The sequence below is a fragment of the Pogoniulus pusillus genome, chromosome 7 (assembly GCF_015220805.1).
Source record: "Pogoniulus pusillus isolate bPogPus1 chromosome 7, bPogPus1.pri, whole genome shotgun sequence".
NCBI lineage: Eukaryota > Metazoa > Chordata > Aves > Piciformes > Lybiidae > Pogoniulus > Pogoniulus pusillus.
Window position 1 is genome coordinate 38,262,396 of NC_087270.1, and position 14,531 is coordinate 38,276,926.

The 14,531-nt window shown below is 50.9% G+C and overlaps 1 protein-coding gene across 6 annotated transcripts in view; it reads right to left on the reverse strand.

The window, feature by feature from the left end:
- Positions 1-14,531, reverse strand: part of NCOA1 (nuclear receptor coactivator 1) — a 266,235-nt gene that overhangs the window by 115,955 nt on the left and 135,749 nt on the right. The window contains exon 1 of one of the 6 annotated variants that reach the window (XM_064146628.1): positions 4,192-4,257. The exons of 4 other annotated variants lie outside the window; for them this stretch is intronic. The gene's annotated coding sequence lies outside the window, so the exon portion shown is untranslated. Of the gene's footprint in view, positions 1-4,012; positions 4,258-14,531 lie in introns of those variants that run through there. One more of the 6 variants, XM_064146627.1, reaches the window with a different exon arrangement.

The following is a 14,531-nucleotide window of genomic DNA, read 5'->3' on the forward strand; positions in this document are numbered from 1 at the left end:
CTTAATGCTGTTTGTCACAGCCACCCAAACAGCCCCAGGAAGATGTCCAAGGACAAGCAGCAGACACCAACTCATGGACACCCCATGTGTGCTGGGACCTACCATGGAGCTGGCTCCATGTTTTTGATTCCTGATCCTCCTTGCCCAAAAGCTGCCCAGCTGGAGCTCTGCCCAGCTGCAGGAAGGGACTTTGTTCTTCCCTACCTCTTTGCTGATGAAAGCACCTAAGGCATAAAAGGACCAGATGACCTTTAAAGGTGTCTTCCAATCCAAACCATTCTATGATTCAAAGCCATCCATAATGCCTCACCACCAGCAGTAAGCATGGAAAACGTGGAGCACTAGGATCCAGCACACATGGATGCCCTGTATTTCTGCTGGGAGTGGTGGGCTGCTGGTGCTTGAGAAACACCACTATGGATATTATGGTTGGCAACATCACAGCAAGCCCAAACCATGATGGATGCTCCAACCCAGCTGGCAACAATGCAGAACCTTCTTCCTCTTGGCCATCATGTAAATTATGTGTTGATGAACCAAACCATCTGCCTTCTTCACCCTCCATGTCTGGGATGATATCTCCAGATATCACAGCTGAGCTGGTTTTGTCCTTCCTTTGGGTCTCCAAGTGGAACCAACAACAGTAGAGATTCCCTCCATCTTGTACCAGAACTGAGTAAAGACCAGGGAAGAGGTCATGGAGTAAAAGACCATGAATATTAAGACTGGGCTGACTGGCTGAGTGGAGATCATAGAATCAATCAGGTTGGAAGAGACCTCCAAGATCATCCAGTCCAACCTAGCATCCAGCCCTGCCCAAGCAACCAGACCATGGCACTAAGTGCCTCAGCCAGGCTTTGCTTCAACACCTCCCCGGACAGTGACTCCATCACCTCCCTGGGCAGCCCATTCCAATGCCAATCACTCTCTCTGACAACAACTTCCTAACAACATCCAGCCTAGACCTCCCTTGGCACCACTTGACACTCTGTCCCCTTCTTCTCTTGCTGCTTGCCTGGCAGAAGAGACCAACCCCACCTGGCTACAACTTCCCTTCAGGACATTGCAGACAGCAATGAGGTCAGCCCTGAGCCTCCTCTTCTGCAGGCTGCACACCCCCAGCTCCCTCAGCCTCTCCTCACAGGGCTGTGCTCCAGGCCCCTCACCACCTTCCTTGCCCTTCTCTGGACACCTTCCAGCACCTCAAGACCTCTCTTGAATGGAGGAGCCCAGAACTGGACACAGGACTCAAGGTGTGGCCTGAGCAGTGCTGAGCACAGGGGCAGAATAACCTCCCTCGTCCTGCTGGCCACACTGCTCCTACTCCACGCCAGGATGCCATTGGCTCTCTTGGTCAGACTTTTAAAGATCACTTTAAGATCATTAAGCCCAAACATCAACCCAGCACTGTGCATTTACTGCTAAACCACGTCCCTAACCACCACATCTACACATTTTCAACTCCTCCAAAGACAATGACTCCACCACTGCGCCCAGTAGCTGGTTCCAGGGCTTCACAACCCTTCTGGGGAAGACTGGTCTCACAACATCCAACACTTGGAATTTATTCTTGTGCTATTTAGTGATGCCATCATCAACAATAAATAAAAGAGGGGGGGGAAAAAAAAGAAAAGATGAAAGGCAAGAGATGGAGCCTGCTCTGTAAATGAGAATTTGTTTGTGCCACCCCAGTGCCTCCAGCTGCAATTTATGCAGCGTTTTAAAGGTTTACATAAATCTTAAACAATATTCTCTACCACTCCAGCCTGTTACAGGCATGTACAGCAAAAAAAGGAAGGCACAGGCGATGTTGGATTTATGGTGGAAAGCCCTACAATGCCTTCTCCCACGCAGTGGGCTCCAGGCAACCACTGCATTTCTATTCACCCTGTGTGAGGTTCTGCTCCCGCTTTTACTTTCCCCTAGTGAAGCCACATCTGGAGTACTGTGTCCAGTACTGGGCTCCCTGGGTTGAATCACAGAATCATAGAATCATAGAATCAAGCAGGTTGGAAGAGACCTCCAAGCTCAGCCACTCCAACCTAGCACCCAGCCCTATCCAGTCAACCAGACCATGGCACTAAGTGCCTCAGCCAGGCTTGGCTTCAACACCTCCAGGCACAGAGACTCCACCACCTCCCTGGGCAGCCCATTCCAATGCCAATCACTCTCTCTGACAACAACTTCCTAACAACATCCAGCCTAGACCTCCCCTGACACAACTTGATACTCTGTCCCCTTCTTCTTCTGTTGCTGCTTGCCTGGCAGAAGAGCCCAACCCCACCTGGCTGCAGCCTCCCTTCAGGGAGTTGGAGACAGCAATGAGGTCAGCCCTGAGCCTCCTCTTCTGCAGGCTGCACACCCCCAGCTCCCTCAGCCTCTCCTCACAGGGCTGTGCTCCAGGCCCCTCACCAGCTTCCTTGCCCTTCTCTGGACACCTTCCAGCACCTCAACATCTCTCTTGAATTGAGGAGCCCAGAACTGGACACAGCACTCAAGGTGTGGCCTGAGCAGTGCTGAGTCCAGGGGAAGAATAACCACAAGAAATTAGTGGGAAAAGTACAGCAGAGGCTACCAAAAATGTGGAAGGGACTGGAACATCTCTGTGAGGAGGAAAGGCTGAGAGACCTGAGGCTATTTAGCTTGGAGAAGAGCAGCCTGAGAGGGGATCTTCTCAGTGCTGATCAATAGCTACAGGGCAGATGTTGATGAGGCCACTCTTTTCAGTGGTGCCCAGTGACAAAACAAGAGCCAACAGAAGGTAAATAGAACCCAGGAGGTCCCATCCCTGGAAATGTTCAAAATAAGCCTGGCTGAGGCACTTAGTGCCATGGTCTGGTTGATGAGATAGGGCTGAGGGATAGGTTGGACTGAATGATCTTGGAGGTCTCTTCCAGCCTGGCTGATTCTATAACAAAAAAACAGAACAATCTATAACAAAACCATTTAAACATGAGGAAAAACTTCTTCCTCTGAGGGTTCTGGAGCCCTGGCTCAGGCTGTCCAGAAAAGCTGCAGAGTCTCCTACTCTGGGAAGATTCCAAACCTTCCTGGACACGATCCTGGGCAACCTGCCGTGGATGACCCTGCTTTAGCAGGAGGGGGGAACAAGATCATCTCTGGAAGTCCCTTCCAATCCCCACCGTCCTGGAATTCGGGATTCAGTAATCCAGTAACGCTGGGGCTGCTGCCAGGCAGGCAGGGAAAAGCCCCAGACCCACCGAAGGAATGAAGGGCAGGAGAAACTCCAGCGTCAAAAGCCCACCGGAGTGCCCACTGCCACAGCAACCCCACGCCGACTTCAAAGGCAAAGAGCTCCTTCCAATCGTGCATGGCTTTGCTGAAGGGGACCCACACACATGTGAAATCATTAACTTCAGCTGCCGCTTTGGCTTCTGCCATCAATGATTAACGAACGTGAAGCAATCAGCACAATTTTTTTTGCCTCCCTTTTAACGAGGAACGATTTTTTCTTTTCGTTTTCCCCCAAAAGAAACCCGACCAAACGAAAACCCAACTCAAAACCTAACCTCGCGTCCTTACTTCTGCCAAGTCGCCGCCGAGGCTTCGCGCCAGCTCTGCCCAGTTTAACCATTTACAGGCTGATTTTCAAGGTCATCACTCAAAGACGTCATTTTTCTACTTGGCTTCCTTCGCCTCCCTACGGCGCAGCTCTGCTCAACGCCGGCCCCGCGGCGTGCCAGGGACCGGGCACCCAAAACACCCAAGCAAACTTCAAGCCGTCAAAAGAAACCCCAAGTAAAACACCCGAGGGAAGGTGGCCTTAGAAAATAGAAGTAGCAACTCGTTAGTCCCACAGCAGCTTCGCTTTGGGCTGCTGTTTAAATTCGGAGTTAAAGGGACGGTAATGGTTTTTGGGGGGGGTTTATGTCTCCCCCTCTCAGCTCAGCTAGGTCACAGGCGCATGGACACCTCACCGCTCGCTCCCACACCCGCCAAAGCCCTCCCAGCGAAAGGGCTGCCCCGGGGGGAAGGAGTCGCCGTCCCTTACCCAGGCGCTGCCCGGCTCCGTGGCTCCGCGGGCTGGCTGCGCAGCCCCCCGGTGACGAACATGCCGCCGGCGGCCGCCGCTCGCTGCCGCACGCTCCCCCCATGTGCTCGCCGGGGGTTGGCGAGCCCTTCAGCACCCGTCAGCACATGCTGCTGCCATCGCGGGCGAAAAGGACTCACCGCCAGCTTCTCCCACTCGCTTCCCTCACCGGCTGCTCGATAATGAAACCCAAGGCACGCCGCCGGAGCCGAGCGAGCGCCGGCGATGCCACCTGCCAGCCAGCTCCGACGGCACGGGAGGGAGGGAGGGAGGGAAGGAGGGAGCGAACGAGCGAGCGAGCGAAAAGCAGCGAGGCTTGCAGCTTGTCGGGGTTAGAAAGGGAACCAGCCCCAGCCCAGGGACTCTCATCTTTTAAACTGCAACTCTAAAACGCTCGAAATCAAAGGCAGTTTGGCTTGCTCTAAATTCAGACACAAGCCGGTTTTTATTCCCTGCATCCCCCCGAAGGCACCACGCCAGCTAAGCGTGCCCCAGATGTTATACATTTTATCTCACGTTTTATCTCTCCAGCACAGAAAAACTGTCATAGAATCACAGAATCAACCAGGTTGGAAGAGACCTCCAAGATCATCCAGGCCAACCTAGCACCCAGCCCTGCCCAAGCAACCAGACCAAGTGCTTCATCCAGTCTTTTCTTGAACACCTCCAGGGACGGTGCCTCCACCACCTCCCTGGGCAGCCCATTCCAATGCCAATCACTCTCTCTGTGAAGAACTTCTTCCTAACATCCAGCCTATACCTACCCCGGCACAACTTGAGGCTGTGTCCCCTTGTTCTATTGCTGGTTGCCTGGGAGAAGAGGCCACCCCCTCCCACCTGGCACAAGAGGAAAAAAAGAGGGGGCAAGGAAAAAAATCCCTTTACCCCAATCTCATCCCTCTTGTACCTCCCACATCCCAGTCCGGTGATGGAGCCTTAGGCTTCTCCATCCAAAAAGAGGCATTTCACAGAGCTGCAGAATCTCAGACCGGTGAGGGTCAGAAGGGACCTCTGCAGATCACCCAGTTCAACCCTCCTGGCTAAAAAGCAAGGTCACCCAAAGCAGGCTGCATAGGAAGACATCCAGGTGGGTTTGAAATCTCTTCAGAGAACACAATTTTTGCACTTAAAAGCAGCAGGTTTTTTCTTTGTCAGACTTGGAAAGTGTCAGCTTGGACTTACAAATTGGTGACTGTTAGACAAACCCAGAATTAAGCTGTGTATCATCCTGAGATTGATCAGGACCTCCCCCTCCACCAGCCTTCTCCGCAGAGCTGGTGCCTACCACAGTACCTTCTGCTAAAATTCTGCATGTGCCTCGCTTTTGTATGGAGCTCAGGTAGGGGGAAAGCAGATTTAGGAAAAAAAAAACCAAACCAAACCAAATTGTCATCATTCTTCTGTTTTCCAGCACACACACCTGTCTCCAGTGGTCACAACTACCCCAATGTCACAGTATCACAGTACCACAGTATCATCAGGGTTGGAAGAGACCTCACAGATCATCAAGTCCAACCCTTTAGCACAGAGCTCAAGGCCAGACCATGGCACCAAGTGCCACGTCCAATCCTGCCTTGAACAGCTCCAGGGACGGCGACTCCACCACCTCCCCGGGCAGCCCATTCCAGTGTCCAATGACTCTCTCAGTGAAGAACTTTCTCCTCACCTCCAGCCTAAATCTCCCCTGGCACAGCTTGAGGCTGTGTCCTCTTGTTCTGGTGCTGGCCACCTGAGAGAAGAGAGCAACCTCCTCCTGGCCACAACCACCCCTCAGGTAGTTGTAGACAGCAATAAGGTCACCCCTGAGCCTCCTCCTCTCCAGGCTAACCAATCCCAGCTCCCTCAGCCTCTCCTCGTAGGGCTGTGCTCAAGGCCTCTCCCCAGCCTCGTCGCCCTTCTCTGGACATGCTCAAGCATCTCAATGTCCCTCCTAAACTGGGGGGCCCAGAACTGAACACAGTACTCAAGGTGTGGTCTAACCAGTGCAGAGTACAGGGGCAGAATGACCTCCCTGCTCCTGCTGACCACACCATTCCTGATGCAGGCCAGGATGCCACTGGCTCTCTTGGCCACCTGGGCACACTGCTGGCTCATGTTCAGGCAGATATCAATCAGTACCCCCAGATCCCTCTCTGTTTGGCTGCTCTCAGCCACTCCGACCCCAGCCTGTATCTCTGCATGGGGTTGTTGTGGCCAAAGTGCAGCACCCTGCACTTGGAGCTATTGAATGCCATCCCCTTGGACTCTGCCCATCTGTCCAGGTGGTCAAGGTCCCGCTGCAGAGCCCTTCTGCCCTCCAACCCAGCCACCTCTGCCCCCAGCTTGGTGTCATCTGCAAACTTGCTGATGACTGACTCCATGCCCTCACCCAGATCATCTATGAAGATGTTAAAGAGGATGGGGCCCAGCACTGATCCCTGAGGGACACCACTGGTGACAACTGCCAGCTGCATGTGGCACCATTCACCACCACTCTCTGGGTCCAGCCCTCCAGCCAGTTCCTAACCCAGCACAGAGTGTTGCCATCCAAGCCACGGGCTGATAGCTGCCAGGAGCACGGGGACTTGCTCTATCTTCACACCATGAGTCACATCACAGGCACCATCAAGCTCTGGATGTCACTTTTTGGAACAGCATAAACAAAAATAAACAGGAACCTTAAAGTGTTTGAAGTGTAAGATGTCTCTTTTGATCCACATCCAAATAATGTTGCGTTTGCCATCAGTATGCCTGATTTCAGGGACCCTGAGGAAGGTCTCTTCTCTCCTGTCCTGCTCCTCAGTTCTCAAATTCTTTTTATCAAAAGCAAAGATGAAGCAGGATGGGGCTTGGACAGCACAGCTACAGACATCAAAGAAGACACAAAGGAGGAGAAAGTGCCCCAAATGGCACAGAGGGGGAAAACTTTACCAAAGAACTTGGCAAAAAGTGTGTTGATAGGATGAGGAGGTACAGAAATGATGCTCCAGAAGAAACTAGACAAAGTGAAAGTGCTTAGAGCCCCTGCAGTGGTGTTACATCAAGGACTGCATTTGGGGAGGAGTAACAAACTCCACCAGTACAGGCTGGGAGGTGATCTGCTGAAAGCAGTCCTGTGGAGGGGAACTTGGGGTCCTGGTGGCTAACAAGTTACCCATGGCACAGCAATGTGCCCTTGTGGCCAAGAAGGCCAATGGGATCCTGGGGTGTATTAGGAAGAGTGTGTCCAGCAGATCAAGGGAGGTTCTCCTCCCCCTCTGCTCTGCCCTGCTGAGACCTCGTCTTGCATACTGTGTTTAGTTTTGGGCTCCCCAGTTGAAGAGGGAAAGGGATCTGCTGGAGAGAGTGCAGCAGATGGCTAGGAGGATGATTAGGGGCCTGGAGGGCACTGCCTGATGAGGAGAGGCTGAGGGACCTGGGGCTTTTAGTCTGGAAAAGAGAAGAGTTAGAGGGGATTTGCTAAATGTTTATAAGTACCTGAGGTCTGGCCAGGAGGTGGGGGACAGGCTCTGCTCACTGCTCCCTGTGATAGGACAAAGAGCAATGGGTGTAAGCTGCAGCAAAAGAGGTTCCAGCTCAACACAAGGGAGAACTTCTTGACTGTAAGGGTCCCAGAGCACTGGCACAGGCTCCCCAGAGAGGTTGTGGAGTCTCCTTCTCTGGAGCCTTTCAAGGCCTGTCTGGATGTGTTCCTGTGTGATCTGTGCTAGATTGTGTGGTCCTGCTCTGGCAGGGGGCTTGGACTCGATGATCTCCTTGGGTCCCTTCCAATCCCTAACATCCTGTGAGCTGTGACTCAAGAAAGCAAAAATACCTTAAAAATTAAAATTAAAAACATAATAATTAAAGAAAACAACCTAAAAGGGTAGAAAAAACAGAGCTTGAGGCATACATGGAAGGAAGTCTTGGAGAACTACATAGACACAGATGCAGTATAACTTAATTAAGTAAGAATGTCCAGGTAGTCTTTTCCATTGCAGAGGAGTTGGACCTGATGACCTTTAAGGTCCCTTCCAACCCAGACTATTCTATGATTCCATGATTTTTCTGTCCAGGGAAGATGCTGCTGCTTGCACAGCAGAACCTACAGGACCACAGCAGCAGAAAGGCCAAGCAGAGAAGATCACAGTCTCATAGAATCACTTTGGTTGGAAAAGACCTTTAAGATCATCAAGTCCAATCATTAACCTGCCAAGTCCACCACTAAGCCATGTTCCTCAGCACCACATCTACATGGGTTTTAAATCTCTCCAGGGATGGGGACTCTACCACTGCCCTGAGCAGCCTGGTCCAGGCCCTGACAACCTTTTTGGGGAAGAAATTATTCCTCATGTCCGACTTACACCATCCTTGGTGCAACTTGAGGCTGTTTTCTCTTGCTTGCTCCATGGGAGAAGAGACCAAACTTTATCAGGTTCCAACATCCTTTCAGGCTGTTGTAGAGACAGAGAATGTTTTCAAAGCCTCCTTTCTCCAAGCTGACCAAACCCAACTGCAGAGACCTTACACAGCCCAACTGTACTACACAATGGCAAAGAAGGGAAAGAGAAGAAAGCTAAATTCAGGTGTAGCTCTACTGACAACCCAGCCCCCAAGCAAAGACACTGACAGCCATGCAGCCAACTAAAGCTAAAGACTAAACCCCATGGCCTGCTCAAAGCCCAAGTTCCTGAGTGCATTATCTCAAAGCAGAGCATTTTTTTGGAGGAGATCCTTCCAGTTTTTCTTCTCCTTGCAGTCTTGAAGGAACTGGGAAGTGCAGAACACCAATTAAAAACCAAATAACTGAGAAATATGTGAAGTTTCAAGAGTTTACCAACAAATTCCACGCTTTCATCTGTTCGATTTTTTATGACTTCAGCAGCCAAAAAATACCCTTGCAGGAATGGCCCAGCTCCAGCAGTGAATTTGATTCCAGCTGCTGTGTTAAATGAATGATTAATAGATGTCTTTGTCCTGGCTGCATCTGCCTTTCACAAGAACACTGATGTCAACCTGGGACTATCACCCCAATTTTGCCTTCAGTGTAGCTTGCACTCCATCTCTTCACCTTCAAGGAGATTTGAAAGGGTTGGATGGGGAGAAGTGAATGTGATGACACCATGAAAAGGGAAACGTTGGTGGATGAAAAGCTGGAAATGAGCTGGCAATGTGTGCTCACAGCCCAGAAGCCAAATGCATCCTGAGCTGCATCCAAAGCAGAATGGCCAGCAGTCGAGGGAGGGGGTTCTGCCCCTCTGCTTTGCTGAGACCCCACCTGCAGTGCTGTGTCCAGTTTTGGGGTCCACAGCACAATAAAGACCTCTACTCAACACTAATCAGGCCACACCTTGAGTGCTGTGTCCAGTTCTGGGCTCCTCAAGTCAAGAGAGATGTTGAGGTGCTGGAAGATGTCCAGAGAAGGGCAATGAAGCTGGTGAGGGGCCTGGAGCACAGCCCTGTGAGGAGAGGCTGAGGGAGCTGGGGGTGTGCAGCCTGCAGAAGAGGAGGCTCAGGGCTGACCTCATTGCTGTCTGCAACTTCCTGAAGGGAGGCTGTAGCCAGGTGGGGTTGGGCTCTTCTGCCAGGCAAGCAGCAACAGAACAAGGGGACACAGTCTCAAACTGGAGGGAGGTCTAGGCTGGATGTCAGGAGGAAGTTGTTGTCAGAGAGAGTGATTGGCATTGGAATGGGCTGCCCAGGGAGGTGGTGGAGTCTCTGTGCCTGGAGGTGTTGAAGCAAAGCCTGGCTGAGGCACTTAATGGTCTAGATGACTGGCCAGGGCTGGGTGCTAGGTTGGAGTGGATGAGCTTGGAGGTCTCTTCCAACCTGCTTGATTCTATGATTATATGACCTGTTGGAGTGGGTCCAGAGTAGGCCACAGAGGTGATCTGAGGGCTGGAATCCCTCTGCTGTGCAGACAGGCTGAGAGAGTTGGGGTTGTTCAGCCTGGAGGAGAGAAGGCTCCAGGGGGACCTTATTACAGCCTTTAAGGAGTCTCTAAGAAAGACTGAGACAGGCATTTTACCAAGGCTTGTTGTGGCAGAGTAAGTGGTGATGGTTTTAAAGTAAAAGAGGGGAGATTCAGGCTAGCCAGAATGAAAAATTGTTAATGCTGAAGGTGATGAGACCCTGGGCCCAGATTGCCCAGAGAGGTGGTAGATGCCCCATCCCTGGAACCATTCCAGCTTAGGATGGATGGGGCTCTGAGCAACCTGCTCTAGTTAAGGTGCCCTGCTCACTGCAGGGGAGTTGGACTAGATGAGCTGTGAAGGTCCCTTCCCACCCAAAGCATTCTGTGGTTCCATTCTATGAGATAAACTCAGCAAAACACACCTCTCCCAACGCAGAGTTAAGCAAGATGAGCAATTTGGAACACAAAGAACTCGCAGAAGCTCCAAAGTCCCTGCAAGGAGCCCAACTTCCATTTTCTTACCTGTTCTCCTGGGCATGGTGATTAATTATGAAGGCTGCAGAAAACAAGCCAGCGGAAGGGAGCTGGTTCCCTGCTGGCACCTCTGAGCCCCAGCCTCATACACTGCTCATCCATCACCTGAAACACTGGCAAAGCTCAGGCCAGGCAGCATCCGCTGCCTGCAGCAGAAACGGTGCAGCCCCAGCTACAGCCTGACCTTCAGCCACTCCCACTGGAAAGAACCACCACATACAGATTCATCTACCTCAATATATAGCCTTTTCCTCCAAGATTTGGTAGTAACCCACCAGAACCTGAGAAGTGAAGTAAAACAAATCCTAGCAAACACCTTGTGCCAATTTAATGACACCATCAGGCTGCACTGCTGAGCATCTGAGTCTCAGCTTTGCACGGACTTGGTTGCACTAATGGTGGCTCTTTTACAGCTCCTTCCTGAATCAAAGACATGGGTAGCTGGTGAGGGGCCTGGAGCACAGCCCTGTGAGGCTGAGGGAGCTGGGGGTGTGCAGCCTGCAGAAGAGGAGGCTCAGGGCTGACCTCATTGCTGTCTGCAACTCCCTGAAGGGAGGCTGTAGCCAGGTGGGGTTGGTCTCTTCTGCCAGGCAAGCAGCAACAGAAGAAGGGGACAGAGTGTCAAGTTGTGTCAGGGGAGGTCTAGGCTGGATGTTGTTAGGAAGTTGTTGTCAGAGAGAGTGATTGGCATTGGAATGGGCTGCCCAGGGAGGTGGTGGAGGCACCATGCCTGGAGGTGTTGAAGCCAAGCCTGGCTGAGGCACTTAGTGCCGTGGTCTGGTTGCTTGGCCAGGGCTGGGTGCTAGGTTGGAGTGGCTGAGCTTGGAGGTGTCTTTCAACCTGGCTGATTCTATGAAGTCTTTCATGTTAACAGGCTGTCCAGGGAAGCAATGGAATCACCATCCCTGCAGGGATCTCAGTGATGTGTGGGTGTAATGCTGAGGCACATGAACTTAGTGGTGACCTGACAGTGCTGGGTTAATGGTGGGACTCACTGATCTTAAAGGTCTCTTCCAACCAAAACGATTCTGGGCTTCTGTGTAGGAGAAATTCAGCTCAAAATAAGTTTTACTTCAATGACCAGATCTCCTAGCACTCAAAGTCTCCTGAATTAAACGAGTCCTAAGAGCTGGAGTAGTATGGAGAAACCTGGAGTAAGATTAACCACAGAACAACATCAGCAGTGTCCATTTGTAACACAGGTTAAGATGAACACTTGACATTTGCAAGCCAGCATCTTGATGGATGTCATTCCAGCTTAGGAAGGGAAAATGAGGTTTAGTTTATTCGAGACACAACTGCCACACAGTGAGCAGATGTTCTCTAGGAGCAGAACTTCAGAGATGAAAGGGTTTGTTTTTTTTAAATGATAAATGAAGGGATGGAAATTGTTCTTCTGATTTTACAACTGCTCAAATCACCTTCCAGCTTCACCTATGTCCCGTGAGGATGCTCGAGCAGCCTCCATGGTAAACCTTCTGCTGACAGAGTGAGTTGACATAGCAACAAGCAGATCAGATGAGACCAGTAGGCATCTCCACTACTCTGCACTTCATGCTTTACATACAAAACCTACCTACTACTGATCAGCTACAACGATCTTACTCCATCAACACCAGTCTTTATCATCCTGATGCTCAAGTGGCCAACAACTCCCCCCAAAGAGGGATGCACTCCACATTTCTGCAACAGCAGCACCTTTGAGGCCCACCTACATGGGCTCATGGATCACAGCTGGAGCTGAGAAATCATAGAAATCATAGAATCAACCAGGTTGGAAGAGACCTCCAAGATCATCCAGTCCAACCTAGCACCCAGCCCTATCCAGTCAACTACACCATGGCACTAAGTGCCTCATCCAGTCTTTTCTTGAAGACCCCCAGGGACGGTGCCTCCACCACCTCCCTGGGCAGCCCATTCCAATGCCAATCACTCTCTCTGGGAAGAACTTCTTCCTAATATCCAGCCTAGACCTACCCTGGCACAACTTGAGACTGTGTCCCCTTGTTCTATTGCTGGTTACCTGGGAGAAGAGGCCACCCCCCACCTGGCTACAATGCCCTTTCAGGTAGTTGTAGACAGTAATAAGATCACCCCTGAGCCTCCTCTTCTGCAGGCTGTTATGAGCAGCATAAACACAGCACAAACAAGAGTTGAGCAGAATAAACACAACAGCAACGTGCGAGGCTCAGCGCTTTGCCGAGGCGGTTGAATCCACACGACTGCCTTAACATCCTCTGACAGCCAAGCTCCAGAGAGGTTTTTCTACCCTCTCCAGGTAGCAAACAGCAGATGAGGAGCATCTGAGGTAAATGGCTGAACGGGGAAGCAAGAAGAAAATAGCTTTGTTTTGTTAAACAAACAGCAAACCCAAACTGCACATTCATGTCTGCAGGTCTGCTGGAGTCAGAGAGTTCAGCATTTCCAGCCTGGCTTCTTCCACCACTTCAAAAAAGCTCTAAAGGAACTGGGAAAGTAGTTGGGTTCTGATCCTTGCATCTAGAAAATAAAGATAGTTTTAACTGTCTAGTTAAAGCAACTGTCAGAACTTAATGGTTTTAGTTACTCCAGTCCAAAAAGAGTAAACCTTAAGTAATAGCTGAATTTAAGAGTGCCACATTCTTCTGGGCATGCAACAACAGTGGGGAGAGAGAGATGCTCTGTGCTACCAATGTGGAGTTTAAGAGCCCAAAGCCCCTCCCAGCTTAGAGGCTGGATTCATTGAGGAAGAAAGTGAAGACAAAACACAGCTTAGCCCAACCTCTCTTGTCTCAGAGATGCTTCAAGATTGCTCAGTCCCTGCTCTGCATCAGTGGCTCCAAGGCATAGGAAGGTGTCTGGGCACATGTGTGGCTGCTGCAAACTCATGGCAGCTGAGGCTTTGACAGTGGAATGTATCCAAATCATGGTACAAAAAGGACACAGGGCTGTTGGATTGGATCCAGAGAAGAACACAAAAGTGATGTGAGGGCTGGAACTCCTCTGCTGTGAGGACAGGCTGAGAGAGTTGAGCTCTTTCAACCTGGAGAAGAGAAGGCTCCATTGAGACATTTTTGTGGCCTTTAATTATTTAAAATGGCCAATAAAAGAGACAGAGAAAGACTTTTTACCAAGCTCTACCTGAAGGGACATTGTATCCAGGTGGGGGGTGGCCTCTTCTCCCAGGTAACCAGCAATAGAACAAGGGGACACAGTCTCAAGTTGTGCCAGGGTAGGTCTAGGCTGGATGTTAGGAAGAAGTTCTTCACAGAGAGAGTGATTGGCATTGGAATGGGCTGCCCAGGGAGGTGGTGGAGGCACCGTCCCTGGGGGTCTTCAAGAAAAGCCTGGATGAGGCACTTGGTGCCATGGTCTAGTTGATTGGATAGGGCTGGGTGCTAGGTTGGACTGGATGGTCTTGGAGGTCTCTTCCAACCTGGTTGATTCTATGATTCTATGATTCTATGATAAGACAAAGGCTGATGGCTTTAAACTGAAAGAGAGTAGGTTTAGGTGGGAAGAAAGTCTTTAAACTGAGGGTTGTGAGCCACTGACCCAGGTTGCCCAGAGAAGCTGCAGATGCCCCATCACTGAAAGTGTCCAAGGTCAGGCTGCTCTGAGCAAGCTGTCAACTTGAAAATGCCCCTGCTCACTACAGGGGTGTTGGACTAGATGATCTCTAAAGGTCCATTTCAACTCAAACCATTCTGTGTCTCTATGATCCTTCTGTGATTCTATGATCTCTCTGCTTTTGGTGGGGTGGTCACACTGATGACTACTATCCCACACCATCATGCTTGTCACCATTACAGCTGCAAGGAAAAAGGTGATAACTACCCCTACGAGCTACAGCAAAACCTCCAGCCTGCCCCTCTGCACTGCCTTAGTAACCAGCACAAACAGCTTGGGAGGGATAGAAGAGCACACAAAGGCATGGCCAAATCTTGGCCGTTAGGGGGTTTGGGCTGAGGTGGACCAAATGCACAGCTGGGGACTGGGCTAGAGCTCAATTCTCCAAGTATCAAGCCAAAATTCCTGAACCTTTTCCCAAGAAGGATGTGGACAATATCTCCTCATCCATGTATGTGTACCTAG